Genomic DNA, 22,363 nt, shown 5'->3' with positions numbered 1-22,363 from the left:
TGTAGGCTCTATCTTTTCTCCAATGTATGTTCTTGGCACCTTTGTCTAATATAAGATAATTATAGTTTTATGAGTTAGTCTCTTCTGTACCATTGGTCTACCAGTCTGTGTTGGTCCCAAAAATCTCAACAAATAAAAATAATGTTTAAAGGGATGGAAATACTTATTACCCTGATTTGATTATTGAATATCATATATATGTTTAACTATCATAATATACCCCATAAAGATGTACCGATATTATGTCTCAAAGATACAAACGAATATTTAAGATTGTGGTTGTAAAATTGAGAGATTTGGGGCTTCAGGGAAAATGCATCTTAAGGTGAGGGTTAAGTTTCAGTTAAAGCATAATGTCAAGGGAATATGAAACAGGTTGACTGAGGATTTAGGGGTATTGTGTGATGGCTTTGAGTCAGGAGGCTGAAAGGTTCCTGGAGTGCAATTGCAAATAGGGATCAGAGTACAGCAAGGGCAGGTGAGGAGGAAACCTGCCAGACTCAAGGTCTTCAACACACGGGGGTAGGAGATGAGGACTAAGTGTTGGGGTACAGTAGAAGGCAGAGTCTTACCAGGAGTTCTCAGAATTCTCCAACCAAAACTTATTATATGTTTCAGCAATTTCACTCTGCCTCGTGGTTTTAAAAGACTAGGGCTGATCAGCCCTTAAATATCTAAACCATTGCCTCAAAATCTTGCTTCATCTTCAGATTTCCCTTTTTATTTGATAAGAAGTATGTTCTTCATTTGTGTATATTTTATTTTTACAGATACATGTATACGCGCGAGCGCATACACACACACACACACACACACACACACACAGCTCTGAGGTAAAAATAGCCTTCTTAAACATGATTCTCTACCATATGCATAATCCTGGGATCTATCTTCCTTGGAACTTCAATCATTTTGTCCTCTCAATATAAAAGCTGTTTGTTTCTATTCTGAGTGAAACTCCTTGAGAATGATGCTCAAAAAAACAATACTGTGTCAGTACAGCTGATCTACAGTTGAATGTTAGTTTTAGGACTTACTGTGGTCCTTAATGAATTATGAGTTGTTGAGTCTATTAATCTTTTTTTTTCCCTACGACAGTTGGAGAGATAAACATGTTAATATTTTTGACACATAGTACAGTGTTTGGTATATAGTAAGATGTCACTAAACAATGACTCAATTTATATTTTGTAATTTTTTTTCTTACAGTGTTGGATTGAATGCAGGACCTCCCACATGCTAGGCAATTGCTCTACCACCGAGCTACACTCCCCATAACCTTCTTGCTAGCTTTTCATAGCAGTTGATGCTACAGATTATCACCCTCACATTCTGTTCCTGTCAAGCCTCTGACAATGCTAGAGTTGAGCTACTATTTTTTTTAATATTTTCCTCTTTACTATTTCTTTCTCTCTCAGCTTCCTTACTCTTTCATATAGTTGCAAGAAGCATCTCCAAGGTGACAGTTCCCAAATCTGCTTTCAGAATTTCAAATGCATTCACCTCATCTATATTTGGATCCCATATTGGCCACAGACCAGAATCAATAAAGAAATCTTCTAAACACCCTGAACCTTCTCCCAGATGAAATGAATCAGAATCTCAGAAGACAGAATCTATTATTGTGATGCCAAGACAGATTTATAAAATATATATTATGAACTCATTAGTTTGTCACAAAGCTCATTTTTGTTTAATCCCCACTGTGACTAGAACAGTGTCTGACACACAGTGATTAATAAATGAATTAACTACTACATAACAGAATTAATGCATAATGTAAGAGCAATCATGAAGAATGAGGTCATTAAAAGGAATAAGTGAAATGACTCCTGGAAATGCATGAGGACCCAATTAGTGCGTGTTGTCATGAACAAGTGGAGGTCCATTAAGAGGAATTAAATGACATTCTTCAACCAAGTTTGACATTGAAGAATTGGACACTTCATACATAAAATGTAGAGAAGAAAACATAAGTGGGGGGAAGAGCAATGAAAGGACTGTAGAACAAGAAGCTACCATTCTAAGTGTGCCCTGAGGGTTAAGTTGCCAGGGCTGAGCTAGATCCACTCAACTTAAAACTATTTTGTTCAACTATAAACTTTGAGTAACCAGGTGTTCACATTTTGGTAACATTTTGCATATTTTTCAGAAGCTTTCTGTTCAGAATAATATTCAGCCTACTTATGTGCCACATAAATCATGGCACATTTATTTCCTCTATATGCATTTGATAAACACCTGGATTTCGGTATTACATTTTTCTATCATCTTGCTATTATTCATTTTTGGAATCAGATTGTGGATACATCCATATGTTACTCTGATTTATCTGCATTTAATTGAACAAATGTTGCTTAAAAGGTGTTGATTTAAGAAGTTTGATTCAGAACACCTGTTTAATTAAACACACACACACACACACACACACACACACTCGTATTACTCATTCAAAAAACACAATGGAAATTCTGTACTCTTATTTTTTTCCCTGATTTTGAATTTCTTATAGCATTGTGTTGGTAGTGCACATGGATAATTCCTAGCTGAGATTTTTCCACACTTTTCTTTATAAGCAGGTATGGCTTTTCTGCAAATTTACAAAATTTTGAATAGTTAGAAACAATGTATGTGATTATAATTAATCGTACTAAGTAAAACTTTCCCTTAACCTTCTATATTCAAGTGAGTAGCAATAATCTTGGATTTACTTTTTCTCTAGAAATTTCAAATCAGCAGTTTCAATTCTACAGGACACTAAGCAAAGGAATAAACCATAGGAAAACTGGTATGCGTAATTTAATTTCACTAATAATACTAAGTCAAGGACAGAAATGAAAGCAGCTGATTTTCTCAGCTGCTTCCCAGGCAGGCTCCTTTAGCATGGATCCATGTCTTAAACACTATCATTTCCAACACACACTGCACTTAGCATAACACTTGAACACAAAACATTTCTACTTTATGAACATCTGCTCACAGATTTTTAAAAACTGTTAAATGAATGACTATCCAAAAACAATTTCAGTCATTCAATAATATTTTCTAAACTTTCCCCTCTACAAGGGGTCATTGCAATATTAATTCCATGGACACTGAGGGTGGGTAGTTTATTGCAACCTCTAAAGGCTGGGTATCGTTTGAGAAAGAGAATACACAAGAAATGTGGAAAATAGGATGTTGAAGCTGATGAGTCCAGGCTGCACATGTTGAGGTTAACTCCTTTGAGATGATGTGGGAGCAGCACAGAAGGCAAGTGATTCATGCAGTATTCAGCCAAGGGTCTTGATGGAGAAAGAGAGAAGATGAGTTTCTTCTGCTCACTGAGGAGTAGTCCTCAAGAAGGAGGAAAAAAATCAGAAGCTAGAATACCATTGAAGTCATGGTGGGTTTCAAAGAAGGGGAGAATTTTTAGAAGACATCAGTTTAAATTGCTACATACAATCTTGTAAGAAGAAAGAAAATTGGATAGTGTCTATCTTTTTTAATATTTTAAAGAATTTTCCATGAGCACATTGTTCCACTAGGGGTTATGATGGGTTCAAAGAAAAACAATATGCTTGCTTATTCAAGAGAGTTCACAATTATGGAAAAAACAAAAGGAAATTGTAGTGATTGAATTAAAATACTAAATTATACAATACAGAGTATAAAAAACAATTTATATTCTCAGGATCGCTTTACTAAGAAAGTCTTCCAAATATGTTTCTTTGAAATCAAAAAACAATAATGCTATGTTTATTTGGGGAAATGAATTTCTATACTTGTGTTAAGGCTATATATCCTTCTCTTTGTTTGTAATATAGAAATAATTTATAGAAATCAGTTTTTGTCATTTATATAAATTTTGGCTTGACCAAATAATGTTTCTAAAATATTAGGTGTTTCTTTATGACTATGAAGATGTCATGATTAAAGTATATGAATCTGTATATATCTATATAATATTAAAAAAGCTATGTTCTTTTTAGCATAAAGATGCAATATTATATACCAGATAATAATTCATAATCCAAAATTTCTGCTCTTGCTTTCTGTTCATGTTTTTCTCCCTAGATCAACATCCAGATATTTTGGGGATTGTATTATGAAATCGGTACAAACTGCACCAGTCCTTGGGAGCCACTGTGTATCTCTGTTCTTACTTTGGTTCCTCTTGGCAACATTCACGGCTGGCTCAAATGTAGAAGGTGCCTAGCCATTGACACTACTAGGCAAAGGCACAGACTCTGTCTCTTGGTTCCTTCAAGTTGATCTCTGCAGTGTGTTGGAAGGTTCTAGACTGCATGTAGAGGTTGGAAGGATAGCTTTGTATTCGCCGCTGTGAGCTGGATGTGGAGGGTTCTGTTGATTCCCAAATATTACATAAAATCTCTCAAATAATTGTTGTTTTTCACCACTTGATCACAGAATTCCAGGAGCCATTCTATCCTACTTTATTTATTCAGTTTCCTCTCTCTCCAATACTTTTATACAAGTACCTATGCAAATTTACTTTTAGTGACATTTACTGAGGAATTAATAACAAGTTCTGAGGTAGATACTATTATTAACTCTATTTTACAGATGAGAAAAACAAGGCATGCTAGGTAAAGCCTATATTTAAATGCAAATTTTGAGATTCTACAACCTTTGAGCTTTAAATGCTCTCAAAACGCCCTTTCATCATTACAAAAAAAAAAAAAAATGCCTAGAATTAAGGCTTGAAGGAAACTGTCAGTATGAGCTGCAGTTCAACCAGGCTAAATGGTTTGATGTATTAACAGTATGTGTAATTGCATTTTCATCAAACAAATGATAAAACCTTTTCATTTGGGCAGAATATAGTGAACATGACATGGAATTTGTAAATTAAGTTGTACTTGGCTCTTGGCTTGAACTCATTTTTCCATTAGTGTGACATTATGCTGTTTATGGCAACTCCCTGAGCCTGTATTTCTTTGTCTTCACAGAGGAATAATAATGTCTATATTTAACATAGATCTAGCCCTGTTTGAAGAAGTAAGATAATACCTGTAAAGCAACCAGCAATGGTGCACAGAACTCTTATAAGGCAGCCACTAAAGATTACTTTGTCTTTTTTCCCTTATCCAAAAGATAAAAAAGTTAAACAATCAGATACTATATTTCACTATGCTTCTAGGTAGATTCCTTTTGCAATACAGAACTCAAGATAAAGAAGATATTCCTATTTAAAACTCTTAAGTGCTGTACATAATTACTTTTTCCATAGAATGAGAGTGAAAATTAAAACAATTCAAAATTCACTAGTTGCTACACTCAATTTTTCCTGAGATGGGTATGTGTTGATGATATTTACAACATTAAAGAATCTCCAATAACATATAATGCTTCACCATAGTAAAATACAACAGAGCTACTGATTCTAAGGGGTCTATAAATGTTTGTATAATCATTTGTGTGTAGCTACATTACAACATACTATTAAGCACTCAATCACGTTTGTATTATGGTTATATTTGAAGTTCAAAAGTACAAATATCATTGTTAAATGGGTAATATAAGGCATTATTCCTAAACTCTAAAAATAAAAATAAACATATTCATAAAGAGTTTTGGATCAGTTGTAATTAGTTATTTATTCTGTGTTGGGAAAATCTCAGTATTAAGCTCAGTCCCAATGCTGCTTTAAAAATATTAGTATTAAGAATATATCACTTATATCAAATGCAGAACAGCCATTTTTGCTCAGCTATGTAGATATTCCAGTTCTTCAGGCCCAAATCCTGATTGTTGTCAGTTATACTTTCTACAATAAAATACTATAGGTTTTGCTGTATTCACACTCTGAGTACAAGTATTTGTATTTTTTCCTAGGTCTAGACATGTGTAGGTTATGCCTTAGAAGAAAACAAATCTTGATAGTTAAAAGTACATTGGTTTCTATCTATAAACATATACACACATTTATGACACACAAAAGAAATTTCCACTCTACCAATTTGTTCTAGAATTTACTTCAGCCAAGAGTCTTGTATGGATGATGGGCTCAAAAGTATCTTTTCAAAAGATGCACAAGGTAATAGAGAATATTTCTCAATAAGAAAACTCTTGTATGGAGCTGATATAGTTTGATTACAGTTTTTCTGAATAACAAGAAATAGTAAGAAAGTTAGGCAAAACACCGAATAACAATATAATGACCAAAGCCATTACTACATCATGAACATGGGCCACTTTTCTGTGAAAGAATGTACTATAGGAATTTCAAAAATCAAACAAAAAACAGCAATGTCATCTCTCTCTACAAAGTTGCTTTGCTCAACACTAGTTTCCTACTGAAAATTTCATTAAAAGCTGATTTTAAAAAACAAGTCAAGATTTGCAATTTAAAAGAGTAATTGAAAAATGAGCAACAATCTTGTGGAAAAATTCAGAAGCTATCACATGCAATATATCTAACTAGAAATTCCAGCTTTCATTAATAAAGAACTTATATTGTATGTCACATCCAATATAGGGGACATATTAATACTTAAAAAAGGCATACTTTGTTTATCTGAAATTCAAATTTAACTAAACCACCTATATTTTATATAACAATTATCAAACTCGTGTTCCAAATGTATTTTAATAAATTAGTATACAATAAATTGGTATAAAAAATGTGCTTTTAAAAATATTTTTAACTACTGTTTTTCAAGTGCCTTAGGTTGAAAATAATTAACATGCCAAAGCAGCATATTTGGCGGATGTATTCTCTGAACTCCAACACCAGCATAGTGCACACAATAGACACCAACAAAATATTTGCCCTTCACACCCACCCCACGTCCCTCCTATAACACTTCCTGCAAAACTACCAAAAATTACATGTTATTGTCTGCTTACATCTATCTTTTGCCCACTAGATTGTGAGATTCACAATGACCGGGCCTATTTCTTTTTGCTTTCATATCGCGAATGTATAAAAGTACTCAGGATATGACAGATGTTTAAATAAATCCAGTTGAATAAAGAAAGAAAAAAATATTTTTAACTATTTAAACTTGCTATTAATTTCTGCATTTCCCTCTTGTTTCCTTTGATGTACATGTTTCATATATTTAAACATTCAGAACACCTTTCCAGTATGGGGGTATGTTCTTAATCCTCTCCTGATTAACTTGTTTTAATCATTTTACCCACAAAATGTGAGACTGAGACTTTAGGAAAAAGTGTCAGACTTGGGATGTAGGCATTAATTATTCACACACACATGCAAGTCTAGAACAGGGGCTTTAGGGTTGGGGTTATGCCTTTAATATGAATTTCTCTGTCTTACCATTCTTCCTTCCTCTCCAACACAGATTCACATCCAGCAATAACACACTTGCATTCTGATTTCTGCAGTGTTATGGTAATAGTAGTTTAATGAAATGGAAAAGCTACAGGAAGTTTGAAGTTGCTTGCATCCTGGAGTGTTAGAGTAGCATGAACGGGTAGCCGTTAAAGCACTATGGAGGGGTGTCAATGGGATTCTTACCATGGGGTAGTGATGCTGGCAGTGATGATGACAAAACCAGCAACTCCAAGAAGGGAGCTACTGAGGGTACCTGACTTATATGGAAAAGTACCAGCTGGAGAAGTCTCTGTGGTATCTGAGAAAGTGCAAGGATAAAATTAGCTGGACCCACCTGTGGTGTGAATTGTTCACTTTTAGTACCCCAAATACTCATAGCACAATAAAAGTAGAATATGAGAGCAATGTTTTCTGGAAGAGGAAGGAGTACAGAGTCACATGTGTAAAGATAAGGCAGATGCAGAAATCTCAGGTGTACTTAAGTGATCAATGTAAATTTTAAAAATAAACACCAAGAAATCAACTATTTGGGGATCAACTTCCATTAGATATTTTTCTGAAATATATCCCTAAACCTAGGGCTTTTCTCTAATCCTCTTTCTCAGAAAAAAATAAAAGGCTTGAACTGCTTCAATACTTTTGCCTTAATAAAACACCATTTAGTACAAACTTAAGCTATATATTATTAACTTTAATAAATCCTTTTCAAGGCTCCATTAAGTTTTACTCCAAGAAAACTGGAGGGTGTTATTCTTATGATAAACCTGTTAGTTTGCAATATTTTGGTTTAATTGAAATATTGCCCCATTTAGAATGCTTAATTTATAAACTACTTTCCAGAAATGTATCTATTGTTCTAATGGGGTTTACATGTAAAATTATGTACATGTGTGCATGCTTATGTGTCTAACATAATTCTTAAACAATTTAAATACCTACTTCCTGTACTCATAAATTAGATGACAACTTTTCATGTGAAAGTCAACTGAATAATGTACAGCAAAATACTGGCATTATTTAACATATTTTTAGTAGTACTGTTCTTTTTTTCCTCCACTTCTTTAAATTAGTGGCAATGATGTAGTACATGTTGTATACACTCCAGCAACCCCACCCTGAGGGTGGAGCAGGCATCACACTTTAGGCCACATGACAATACTGCATAGAAGGGAAGCTGACAATTGAAATTGTAGGAGAAAATGTGTGGTCTGGATTCCATGTTTATTCAAAGAAATTTTCAGAGCAAAAAATGTATATTCTTATAAAAGATTTGTAAGATTTCAAAGGGTACATTTCAAATAAAGTAGTTCAATAAATGGTTGTTATGTTAATCCATGGATTAAAATTTAATCACTCAAAGTCTGTTGATCTTTTGAACCATTGATGAGCCTTTATAAAGGTCTTTGGGAAATAGCCACTGCATTTTCAGGATGGAAAGAATGCTAAAGTCTAGAAGCCTAGAGTCACTTTCCAGTGGGAAGCAGGATAACCAAATGGAACCATACCATATGGGCTTGAATTCCAGTTCTGCCATTTTCCAGCAGATTAACATGGGTAAATTGCTTAAACTGCTTACACTTTAATTTCCTCATCAATAAAATAGTGATTACATTTTACATTTCTCACTGAGTACGTTTGAGTTGTAAATGATTTCATATTTGTAAAATACTTTAATGCCAGGAACATGCAAAATGCTATGTGAGCAGTTAGAATTTCTCTAACTTTACCAAAACAAAAGAAAACAAAGACTTCTTGAGGGGGAAAAAACCAAATGTTGAATACAACAAAATAAAAATGAGCAAATTTAATAAAATAATTCACTATTATTACTATTAATTTGTTTCTATGTGTTCATAGACTTAGATTATGGTTTTGTGCTAGACACTTTTCATATACCATTTCAACCTTTCAATAATTGTTTGAAGATATATTATTATTAATTTGTGGACTGAAAAAAACAACATACTCAAAGCTTAGAAAGATAAATTGAATTCCTCTGTGTAATAACAGTGAAATAATGGTAGACCTGAATTCAACCAAGTCCTATGGTCTTTTATTCCAGTATTTATTCTACTATGCACAGGAAGAATTCTGTCATTTATGGAAAGAATTTGCTCTGGAAAGATTTTTGAAAAGTTATTACATTTAAATCATTGCAACTACACAAAGTACAACTTGACTTATATTCCTTCCTTCACTCACTTAAATAATAATACCTATCAGTTTAAAGGCATCTACTAATATGCAAGATGTTTCAATATACTGTTAAATTTCACAGGTTAAAGAAAGTATACACATTTATAGGTAAACATTTCAGGTTGACAGAGACTGAAAACTTTATGGTAGTAAATTCTGACTATGAATGATCTAGCTAGATGGGAATTAAAGCCAGGTATTTTAAGCTTATTCCACAAAATCTTATTAGCTTTTATGTAAATTATATATATATATATATATTATATATACACACACACACACATGTATATATACACACACACACACCAGTGATCTCTATTTATTAACAAAAATATTACTTGGTGTCTTCTCTATTAAAAATAATTTATGCATTCCCTATGAAAATTAAGAATATAATCAGTTTTTGTAGTTATAATGATGCTATTATGGGGAAATAGTAAAAGGTACTTTCCTGACTATATCATGGCATGAAACCAAGAAATCAGAAAGCTTCTCAGCAAGATGGTGGGGGTGGGGGTGGGGGTGGGGAAGAGGAAGAGGCTTCACTGGGCTTCAAAACTGGACATTGAAAGCACATCAGGGACTCCAGAGGTTGGATATGATAAGAAAGAAATCCCCAGCAACAGCCCTGCTTCCATGGCTTGAGGCACCAGCCAAAGTGGTCCCTTCATGAGCAAAGTGAAGGGATAATTGAATTAAAGGAATCCATAGTTTTAGGAGGACTGAGGTATGCCTGGCTATGGAGAGATCAGAGATCAAAGACACTGCCCATCTAAACAAAAGGTGTGCTGCTGCATAGCATCTTTGTGCAAGAAAGAAACTGCACCTTTCATGGCTGCCTGCAGAGAACAGAGGAAGGACCTATTTTGCAGCCATAGGGTAGGGGATAGCAGCTGGGGGAGAGCCAATTTGTAATACAACAGAACTTGGCCCTAAATACAGGCCTGGCAAACCCACACTGCATGACATAGAGTGTGGCTAAGTGACCAGGAGAAAAATCAATTGTGGAGAAGCATATACACAGGGGAATACTGGTCATAGAAACCCACCCAGCTCACCGCCCACCCCCCCCCACCTCCAATCTGTCAACTTGTAGGACCAGCTGGGAGAGACTTCAGCTGGGATTTTGAAAGGGTGGGGATAGAAGAGATTAAGTTCGGAGAATAAACCCAAGAGACCAGGAAATGTAGGGTCCACAGGTGATGGAGGGGACTAAGAATTTGCTATTCAACTGAATGATTGGAATCCAGGAAAAATCCCTGGGATCCAGTCTTCCAGTATTGACCCACAACTACTGGGCTTTGGACTTTCACCGATTTAAAATCTTCAGACCAATCACCCCCCAACAAAGAACGTAGAGATAACCTAAGCTTAAACCCTGCCTCCAGGAGATTCACCTATGGGATTCCCTTTTACACTCCAGCAACCCCACCCTGAGGGTGGAGCAGGCTTCACACTTTAGGCCACAGGACCTAACACTGCAGAGAAGGGAAGCTGACAATCATTTGAACTCCAATTGAAACAATTCTTTAATCTTTCATCAAGTTCTTTTATTTGTTTAATTTTATGTTTTTTTTTCTTTTTGCTTTTCTCTGTTTAATTGTGACCTCAATGGGGTTCATAGACAGTTATACATACTCGTATTTTTTTCTCATTGCTACCATTTTTGAAGCCAATATTTTTCATGGATAAATATTTGAGGACTATGTTTGATTACTACATTTCAGTTTTGTTTAGGATTCTCTCATTTTTATTTTTATTTTAGTTTAAATATTTTTTTACTTTATATATATTTACATATGATTTTTTTCTATCAATTTTGTTTCCCATAATTGTCTTTCACTCTTTCCTAACAGCTAATCTCTATTGTTCTCTCTCATTCTTCTTTTAATTTTTTCACTTCTATTTTTTCTTCTTGTTCCTTAAAATCTTCATATTCTACATCACTTGTGTTCTCTTTCTGTGCACCATTCAAAATTTGTAAAATCTTTTTCAAGCTTACTATAATTACTGTGGGCAAAACTGATCACATCATTTGTGACAATTAACACTGTAGATGTCATAGCAGGAACTATTTCATTTATGATGTATATTTTCTGCATTGGTGATGGTTATTGCTTGTTTCTCCCTAAATGGGGAGGTACTATGAACCTTCAGAGACACAACAAATCCACAGGGTATAAACTCTACTGTCTCATATCCATAGTTAGATGGGTAGACAAACAAACATGAAAAAACAAGGAAAAAAATGGTCCAAATAAACCAAGATACTCTAATTACAGAATCCATTGACAACACAGTGGAATAAATGTCAGAGAAGGAATTTAGAATGTTCATAATTAAACTGATCAGGAAAGTAATGGATGATGTCAAGTGAAATCAGAGAAAATATGGAAAATGAAACATCACTTCAATAAAGAGATAGTCTGAAAAAAAATCAAGCTGACATCCTCAAAATGAAGGAATTGATAAGCCAAATTAAAAATTAAATGGAAAGCATTGTCAGAAGACTAGACAACTTGGAAGACAGGATTTCAGGCAATGATGACAAAATACATCATCATAAGTAGGATATGAAAATCAATAAATATAAATCAATTGCTTTCCCGTACACCAATGATGAATAACCTCAAAGAGAAATTTGAAAAACTATCCAATTCATAATAGCCTCAAAAAAGAAAAAAAAAACCTGTGAATCAATCTAACAAAAAAGATTTAAGACACCTACAATTAAAACCACAAAATGATAAAGAAAGAAATGGAAAAAGACTTTAGAAAATGGAAAGATCTCCCATGCTCTTGAATAGGCAGCAATAATATTGTCATAATGGTCACACTACCAAAAGTGCTATACAGGTTTAAAATGATTTCTGATAAAATTACAATGAACTCTCACTGAAATAGAAAAAGGCATTGTGAAATTCATTTGGAAAAATATGAAGCCCAGAATAGACAAAGCAATTCTCAGCAAGAAAAGTAAAGCAGGAAACATCTCAATACCAAAAATTAAATTATACTATAGAGCTACAGTAACAAAATCATAATATTTACACAAAAACATACACAAAGACCAATGGAACATAATAAAAGACGTAGACAGACCCACATGAATACAGTTATCTTCTACTGACAAAGGAACCCTAAACATACATTGGAGAAAATATATCCAATGTGGTGCTTGGAAATCTGGAGAACTTTATTTATGTAGTTTTTGTAGTCAGCTTACTCACTGCTGTGACTAAAGCACCCAATCAGCAGAACTGTAGAGGAGAAAACATTTACTCAGGGGCTCAGTTTCAGAGGTACTAGTCCATAGAACCCTGGCTCTATTTCTCAGAGTTGGATATGATGTAGAACATCATGGCAGAAGAGTGTGGCAGAGGGAAGCAGCTCATATGGTGGTCAAGAAGCAGAAAGAGAGACTCTACTTGCCAGATACAAATATATATACCTCAGTGCCATGCCCCAATTCCCACCTCTTCCATCCCCCCTCCCCTACAAATTCAGTTACCACTCAGTTAATCCCTATCAGGGGATTAATTCACTGATTGGGTTAAGGCTTTCACATTCCAATCATTTCTCCTCTGAACCTTCTTGCATTGTCTGACATGTAAGATTGTGGGGGACCTCTCACATCCAAATCATAACAATAGTAGAATGAGATTTAAACCCTATCTCTCACCATGCACAAAAATCAACTGAAAATCGATCATTAGTCCAGACTAGGCATTAGACCAGAGACACTATTCCTACTAGAAAAAAAATGTAGGCCCAACACTCCAATATGTTGGTTTAGGAGCCAACTTCCTCAACAAGACCCCTAAAGTTCAAGAAATAACCAAGAATCAATCAATGGGATGGTATCAAACTAAAAAGCTTCTTCACTACAAAGGAAACAATCAAGAACATGAAGAGATGATCTACAGAATGGGAGAGAGTCTTTGCCACCTTCACTTGAGGGAGAGCACTAAAATCCAGGATATGTAAAGAACTCAAAAAACTTAACACCAAAAAAAATAAATAAATAAATAACTGAATCAATAAATGGGCAAAGGAACTGAACAGGTATTTCACAGAAGAAATACAAATGGTCAGCAAATATATGAAAAATGTTCAATATGTCTAGCAGTTAGAGAAATGAAAATCAAAACCTCATTGAGATTCTATTTCACTCCAGTCAGAATGGCAATTATCAATGATAGAAGCAACAATAAATGTTGGCAAGCATGTGAGGGAAAAGGCACACTCATACGTTGCTGTTGGGACTGCAAATTGGTGCAACCACTCTGAAAAGCAGTATAGAGATTCCTCAGAAAACTTGAAATGAAATGACCATTTGACCCAGTTTTTCTATACCTCAGCTTATACCCAAAGGATAAAATCAGTATACTGCAGTGATTCAGCCACACCAATGTTTACAGCAGCTCAATTTACAATAGCCAAGGCATGGAACCAACTTAGGTCCCCTACAACAGATAAATGGATAAAGAAAATGTAATATACATGGACAATGAAATATTAATCAGCCATAAAGAATGAAATTATGGCATTTGCTGATATATGGATGGAACTGTAGACTATCATGCTAAGTTAAATAAGTGATTCTCAGAAACCCAAAGGTTGAATGTTGTAATATGAGGATGCTAACACACAATAAGTGGGACTGGAACAATAGAAGTTCACTGGGTTAGACAAAGGGGAAGGGAGGGAGTTTGGATTAAATAAGACAGTAGAATGAATCCCACATAACTTTCCTACGTTCACTAGTGAATACACGACCAGTGTAACTCCACATCATGTTCGACTATAAGAATTTGATCCTAATTAGAATTAGTTATACTGCATGTGTGTATAATATGTCAAAATACATTCTTCTCTCTCTCTCTCTCTCTCTGTGTATATATATATATATATATATATATATATATATATATGTGTGTGTGTGTGTGTGTGTGTGTGTGTGTGTATGTCTGTGTGTGTGTATTAAAAAAGGAATTAGTTTCTCATGAAAAATGTAAAGTACTGTCAATTTTCTTTCTGAAATTTGCATTTGAAAAATACTAGTTATTTCCATAAAAATATATTCTTAGATAACATCTTATAGGTTTTTTTATATTTATATGAATCAATAAACCAAAATTTTAAGGAAAAAAAATGATGCTATTATGGACTGAGTGTGTTCTTCAAAAGTGCATGTTTATCCTGACCCTCAGAATGCTATTACTAGGATACTTAAATCAAGAGCGTAGAAGTCCTCAGGAATGAGAAGAGTGACTTTATGAAAGAGATTCCTAAGATCTCTCTAGCCTTCTTGCTGAATATGAGGCTATCAGGAGAAGTTGGCAAGCTGCAACCTGCCTGAAGGCCTTCACCAGAATCTAACTATCCTGGCTCATCCCCTTTATGTGGTCTTTCAGTCTCCAAAAATTTTAAGAAGTTTCTTATTTAAGCCACTCAGTCTACGATCATGTGCACCCCATCCAAACTGAAGGCAGATGCTATTATAAATGAGAGTTTTCTTGATTTACTGTCACATTGTTCCTTAGCCTATAGACATGTAGTGATTTTTGTATGTTAATTTTGTATTCTCCAACTTTGGTGAATCATTTCATTTGTTCTAAGCATTATTTAAAATCTTCAGGATTTGCTTTATACATCATTCATGAAGAAATCATTTTAGGTCTTTGTTTCTGATTTTGATACTTTTTATTTCTTTTTCCTGGCTATCTGCTGCGGATAGTACCTCCAGGACTGTGTTACCTGATATGGTTAAAGTGGGCTTTCCTTTCTCATTCCTTACCTTACAGGAAAAGCTTTCAGTTTCTCACCATTGTGAATTTGGCTTTAAGCTTTGCAAATATTTTGTTGTGGATTTGTGTATCTATGTTCAGAGATTTGGGTGGTCTTTAGTGTCTTTTCTGGCTTTTTTTATCAAAGCTTTTCTTTCCTTGTGAGTTTGTGTTTCCTTCCTCTTCAATGTTTTTTTTTTTTTTTTAAGAGATTGAGAAAGATTATTTCTTAAAATTTTTCTAGAGCTCATCAATGAAGCCATCTGGTACTGTGATTTTTCTGTTAAAAACTGTTTTTATTTCTGATATTACATTCATAATAATAGATCTCAGATTTTCTATTTTTCTTGACTCTGTAGGTGGTCTACTTCTAGAAATTTATCAATTTCCTCTAGGTTATTCAGTTGTTTGTCTCACTGAAATTTAATGGAATCAGAGAAGTCTTCATTAGGGAGAAACTCAGAGTTAATTAAGACAAATAAATGTCATTTAGACATGCAAGGAATATTTAAAGTTGTAATATCTGAATGCCATAGGCTTCTTCCGAATGTCCTCATACAATTGTTAAAATCTGGTTCCCAGACATTATTTGTAAATATCTGTTTTAGTAGTTTGGGAAGAAAATCCAGAAATGTATGTTTAATAAGCATGCCATATAATGTGCATTGAAAATAGGCACAAGAATGCCTTAAAAAAAGACTATTATGCTAAGAATACCAAGTTTTTTACCAGAAAGAAAAGGATGTGATGAATGAGATTAGTTATAAGAAAATTGCATGTCACTTTAGTAACTTTAGACACCACTAAAAAGTTTTAAGTGGAGAAAATGTCAAGAACAGTTTAGTATTTGGAAGACATTACCAACAGAGTTGTGAGGAAGCTGAATTTCAATCAAGATATGGACACAAGTGAAGAGATTCTTACCAAATCTAACAGAAAGTGAATTCTATTCTGTGTGAGATGGTTAGGAGCAGTATAAATAAAGAAAAGACAGAAGGGGAAAATTTAGGAGATAACCCAGGTTTCAGATGACTTGTAAATCTGAATTAAAAAAAAAAAAAAAAGAGAAAGAGAGAGAGAAGTAAAAATAACCCTGGGGCTTTTAGCCCAATTGGCTGCAATACAGATAGTGACAGAGATATTTTTCCTTTCTTTTGCCTTAAGGTCTAGAAGCATTTGGCCAATCATTGAGAAGGTATTGAAGGTGTAGAAGAAAGATGGAAGAGAAGTCCTTTAGATGTATTCGATCACTTGTTAATAGTTAAGGCACTAGTGGATCAGAGATTGCTTTATTCAGGTATCCAATTAGAATGTTGAAAGTCCTTTAAATAATGTGTACAGAGGGAAAGTTAATGTATCTGTCAATTTTTATATTTTTATTTACTTTGATCACTTAAAATTTCAATAATGTTGATTGTGACTTTATTAAGTGGTATGAACATATTTGTCTTTATCATTCAAATGTCAAATATATGTGAAGCACTTAAATTATTAAAAAGAGAAAATTTTAAGTTATCTCTGTGTGCATGTGAAAAGTAATAACTCCAAGGCAAGGATTAACATCTATTTTCCTAAAAGGTCTGAAATTTTAAGTTCTGCAGCAGTATTCATTCATCACAGCTGAAATATTTTCCCTGTATTTCACGGAGTAGAAAAAAGTGTCAATTTTATTCCAAGCCAGAGAAGATTTCTCTATAGTTATTCATCAAGAACAGTGGCCTAGGTCACAATTTATGCTCTAGATTTTAAAATTTGACCTCTGAAGGTTGTTCACTTTCATCTTTAAAATTCGTTCTTAAAAAACAGATACTGAAATATTTAGTTATAAACTAAGTATACTAATAATAACTCTAGACATCTATATAGGACACACATTTCAAGAATTTTCTTAAAAGGTCTATTTTAGACCTATTAAAATATTTAGATATGTCATTATTTATCTAATAATGATAAAAATAGCAGGTTTCCCATTTGGGGCCAAAAATAGGGACATTTTAAAAACTTTAATATTCATCCAATAAATTTTATATTACAGAATTTTAGGTAAGATTGATGATCCGTGATAGAATACTAAGCATTTTAACAAGAGGAGTAATGCTTTTTGATATCTCTTACCTAGGTGCATTTCATACTCGGGTTAATAAAGATTGAACTTGAATCTTTATTTCCAAAGATTAAGACAACAAATTCAAATGGAAATTTGATTTCATTTCTATGAAAATTAGTGAGACAATGTGGCTTGCTCAAAATTACTCACTTAACAGAATCAGGTTTTTCAAGGTTAAGACCTGAACATTTTCCTCCTACTCAATTCTTTAATATCCTCACTCTAGTGATTTCATTTATATTAGGAATTCATGCACAACTAAATGCCTAGATTATTCAGGAGCTTTGAATTTGTAATGATGTTGGGAGGAAAATCAATTTAGATAATCAAATGGGCAATGATGTCTTGCAATCCTTAATTATTATTTTTGTTTAGGTTAGTTTAAGACTAAAGTTAATTTGAAACACTTACAATGTATAGGAAAACTTGATCACTTTGGCCTTTATCTTTTTTCACAGAGGAAGCTTCAATAACATTTATCTTCTTCGGTGCATTTAAAAATCAGTGAGGGATAAAGATAAATTTTACTTGACCAATAGGAAAAAAAATGGCTGTAAACTGGTTCTGAATACACATCATGTAGTTTTCATCTTCTGACAGAGCAGTATTTTAGAAGATAACAGAGAGCAGAAATTTATGGCAGGTGCATTACTACTTAGGAACTAATCTTACCCACATGGCTGTTAACGTGAAATATGGATTTTAATAATCCTGGCTCTGTGAGTTGTGTGATCCTGCCTGGTGGGGAATGTGATTAGCCATAGCTTGAAAGATTAATTGAGATATATAGCACATGATTACATCAAGTGAACTTCAAGTCCCCCTGATTATGCTAGAGTTTGCATAGTTAGTGTTACAAAGTTATAGTGAAAGAACTAAACTAAAAACAAATCAATCAATAATTTTTTTTATGACAAGAAAGAGAACACATCTTATCTTAGGTCATGATAAAGGTCACTTGAATAGATTGTAAAAGTATTCCAGAGGCAGGAAAATTTTCTAAAATAGATAGGTAGAAAGATAAAGTGAATTCATTTATAAGAGTTTTGAAACTTCTTTGATTATTATGCCTATTATTTAAAGTAGAATTTTGTTTGAGGTAGAAAAAGTGTTTGACTTTAGAAAAGTCATTTAGGAAGGGAAAATTTGAAATTAAATTTTAATTAATGATCATCTTATTATTTTCTAGAAGAGATAAGATAGTGACTTAGTTTTCTTAAGTCAACAGTTTTGCAAAGTATTTCCAATTATGAATATAACTGCCAAATAAAGGATCTGAAAAATTGCTCAATTACCATCTATTAGGTTTTAGATCTTATTAAATGATAATTAAATGTTTACTTTAAATAAAATAAATGAACTAATGAAGCCTATTACATATGTAAGAGTAAGAAAAGCATTTTAATAAAGTTGCTTAAAGGTAACACTAAGTTCCAAAGACATACTTTTTACAAAGACCTACATAAAATAGGCAGCCCCATTATTGACATTTCCCAATGTATAAGATGAAATTCCACCTATCCACATTTGAGAAATGTAATCCATTGCTTCCCACCAAATTTATTCTTTCTACATTTATTTTTTTAAATCATGGTAATATTAGCCAATATTGACATCATCTTTTTAAAATTTTAATCCCTAAATTAAACAAAGGTCAATTATTAGATATTTAACCAATGACTAATGTACAGCCCTCATAAGTTTTCTCTTTAGAGAAGGCTTATTGACACCTCCCCCCACCACCTTAACTATGTCCACTAGACTAGAATTTGTCTGAGTTTCCATTACACTTCCCTCTAGTTGGTAGTTCATTATTCTGGTAAATAGTGTTATTATTTGTGCTCCTGATGGTAAGGATCCTGACCTTGAAGACAGGGACTGCATAATCTTATCACCTAACACAGTATAAGTCTTAAGAGTTTTTGTTTTAAAAATAACTGAGGACATATATCTTTTCAAACTCACTCTCTGCTCTTTGTGCATTGTGCTCTTCACCAGTATTATATTCCTTCCTAATCCTAACAGAGCTATCCTCTTTCAAAACTGTACACACTAGTTTAATCGACAACTGCACTCTTTTTTCCTCTTTTTGTGCTATTTGTTTATGAAGGAAATGAGGTATTCAACAAGTAAATGTGCCATTAATAACCAAAAAAAGCCACAGATTTGCGAAAGTGAGTTCCTACTCTAATAAAACCTACCAAGCATAGGATGAATACACTCAAGACTCCAGGAACTTAAGGACACACATTAAGTAGTCACCTCTATTACTGAACTCAGACTCAGGAAGGAAATTTTAGGACTCTACTTGGTAATGGTGAAAGATTGGTTATCATTCAAGTTAGAAATTTCAATAACTCTCCTTAGAGCACATCTGGACTAACTGACCATATTCTAGAACTCCAGGCCCAGAGGGGAGTTCTAAAATTTTGAAGGAAACCACAAAGCAAGCATTATTTGATCTTTTGTGGTTCTGGGAATCCCTACCAGGGCCTCTGGCATGCTGTGCAGATGTTCTACAACTAAGTTATACCTTCAGCCCAAGAGAGTACTACTTCTTGTAAATGACAATGAAGCTCAGAATTCTAGGAAGGAGGAAAGAATAAAAAAATAAACGTGTTCTCCAGGCATGGGGTTGCAAGCTATTTTCAGCTTCTCTATAGGCAAGGCACACATATTCCAAATATGAGGCCAGCCTTGTCAATTTATCCAGACTGTTTCAAAATTAAGGGGGTCAGAGCAGTACTGAAAAAAAAAGTGTGTGTATGTGTTTTCAGGAGATATTTCTGTATATTTTGGTGAGACACCTCAAAATGGGCAATTAAATGGAATTTGGAGATGTTTAAAGCCATAGATTTCTTTTTACTATTGATTTGCTAGCTTTTTCTTTTTAACCAAATAAACTATAGTTAATGACCAAACTGAACTTAGCAAAAGGAATGTTTTTCAAGGATACTTTTTTTTTTTTTACCACAAATGGTAAATATTTGAGAAAATACATATGCTTACTCTGATTTGATCATTTTTATATAATGTAAACAGGTATGGGAACATTACATGTAATTCCATACATGTGAAAATATAAATTTTTTGTATATAATTTTTATCCCCCTCCCCCATACTGGGGATTAAATCCAGGGGTACTCTATTACTGAGCTACCTTCCTGGCCCCTATTTATTTATTTATTTTAACTTTGACATGGTGTTTCACTAAATTGCCCAGCCTGGCCTCAAACTTGTGATTCTTCTGCCTCAGCCTCCTGACTAGCTGGGATTAAAGGTATGTGCCATCACACCCACATCATCGAGTAATGTTTATTTTACCTGTATTCTACATATCTTAAAAGCTAAATATAAATATAGAATTTTTTTAAAAGGACATGTATTTAGAAATAATTACAGATATACTAGTAACTGCAAATTCATGGATTGCTGAACAACACACACATTTTAAGGGAAAGATATATGTTGTCTTCTGAGAAGGACTTTGGTGACTAATGACAGAGGAATCTTTTCTTGATAATTTTTGCATGTTGATATTTTTACTCCTTTTGTCTTTTTAAAAAATATTTATGTTTTAGTTGTAGTTGGACACAATACCTTTATTTTTATGTGGTGCTGAGGATTGAACCCAGGGTACACACATGCTAAGCAAGCACTCTACCACTGAGCCACAACCCCAGCCCTTCCTTTTGTCTTTTTAAAAATACTTGTATCTCATCTTAAAAAGTATCATAAGTTGCCAAGAATAGCATGTCCTTTTAGGGATATATAGAATGAACATATAAATAAAATACTCTTTAATAGTTTAAATATGGTTGGAAAGTGGTAATATTGTGTACTTCATATATTGAGAGTCTTCATTAGTCAACTTTTGATGGCAAATAATTTTTTTCAGTTTTTAGTATGTTCTTTTATCTTGATCAACAGCATGAATGAATTTCTTCCATTTTTCATCTTCATCTAGAAATCACTATTCAGTTATACATAGTAAAGCATAGATCTATTCATCAAGTTCACTTTTTAATATCATTGAAAGAAATCAAAAGTCATTCTGGCTTCTATTCTTCATCTTCTAATCCATATCAATTTCACAATCCATCTGATTTACTGAGCACTGAATCAGATCCAATGTACATACCTAGTATGTTGCTGCTTGGGACAATACAGAGACTTGTATGGAAATATTGAGCAAAGCAGAGAAGAACTCAGGGCTAAGAGTAGTTTTAGACACTGGGGATTAGAAAAGCACTATGTATCTAGGTAGATACATAGATATACACACTCATCTCTCTCTACATGTCTGTATGTGCATGCATATACATACATTTGTTTTATTTTCCTTCACTTATAATGCTTTAGCAACTCTCCACTTTCCCGTGACGGTCCAACACAAATTGTTCAGGAGTATTTATTTCTATTCTTATTGTGTTTATAATCCTATACATGAATCATGATCATTTAATATAAGATAAAAATAATTAAATTTCAAACTTGCCTTGATGAAATGAGGGACACCCAACAGAATTATTCAAATGTGCGATACCTCAGCCAAATAAATGCTTAAAATATTTAATGGCTAATCCCTCTATATGTTGAAATTTTGTTAATAAAGACATTATATAAGATTGATGGATTTTTAACTTGTTAAATTCCAGGATTTATTTTAAAAGGAAAAGAAAGTTACAACCCACTTCATGTTTCTATATTCACTGATTATATTTCCAGAGGTCATTATATGTGATTTTAGTCTTTGGGGTCAAATAAATCTGATTTGCAATTAAGTTGACCAGCTTGTAGCTTTATTAATCTGGTTGCACTTCTGTCCTCTGGATTTTTGCATGTTAAAAATAGAAATAGTTGCCAGGAGTGGTGGGCACACCTATACTTCCAGTGGCTCAGAGGCTGAGACAGGAAAATTGCAAGTTCAAAGCCAGCCTCAGCAATGGAGAAGAGCTAAGCAACTCA

At 33.6% G+C, this 22,363-nt stretch overlaps 1 protein-coding gene across 1 annotated transcript in view; it reads right to left on the bottom strand.

Annotated features, from left to right (window-relative positions):
- The window catches only part of Cntn5 (contactin 5), a 663,533-nt gene that overhangs the window by 570,555 nt on the left and 70,615 nt on the right, over nt 1-22,363 (bottom strand). The window lies entirely within an intron of this gene.

Source organism: Urocitellus parryii, chromosome 4 (assembly GCF_045843805.1).
Source record: "Urocitellus parryii isolate mUroPar1 chromosome 4, mUroPar1.hap1, whole genome shotgun sequence".
Taxonomy (NCBI): Eukaryota; Metazoa; Chordata; class Mammalia; order Rodentia; family Sciuridae; genus Urocitellus; species Urocitellus parryii.
The sequence above is the reverse complement of the archived record's forward strand: the minus strand, read 5'-3'. Positions and strand labels throughout refer to the sequence as shown.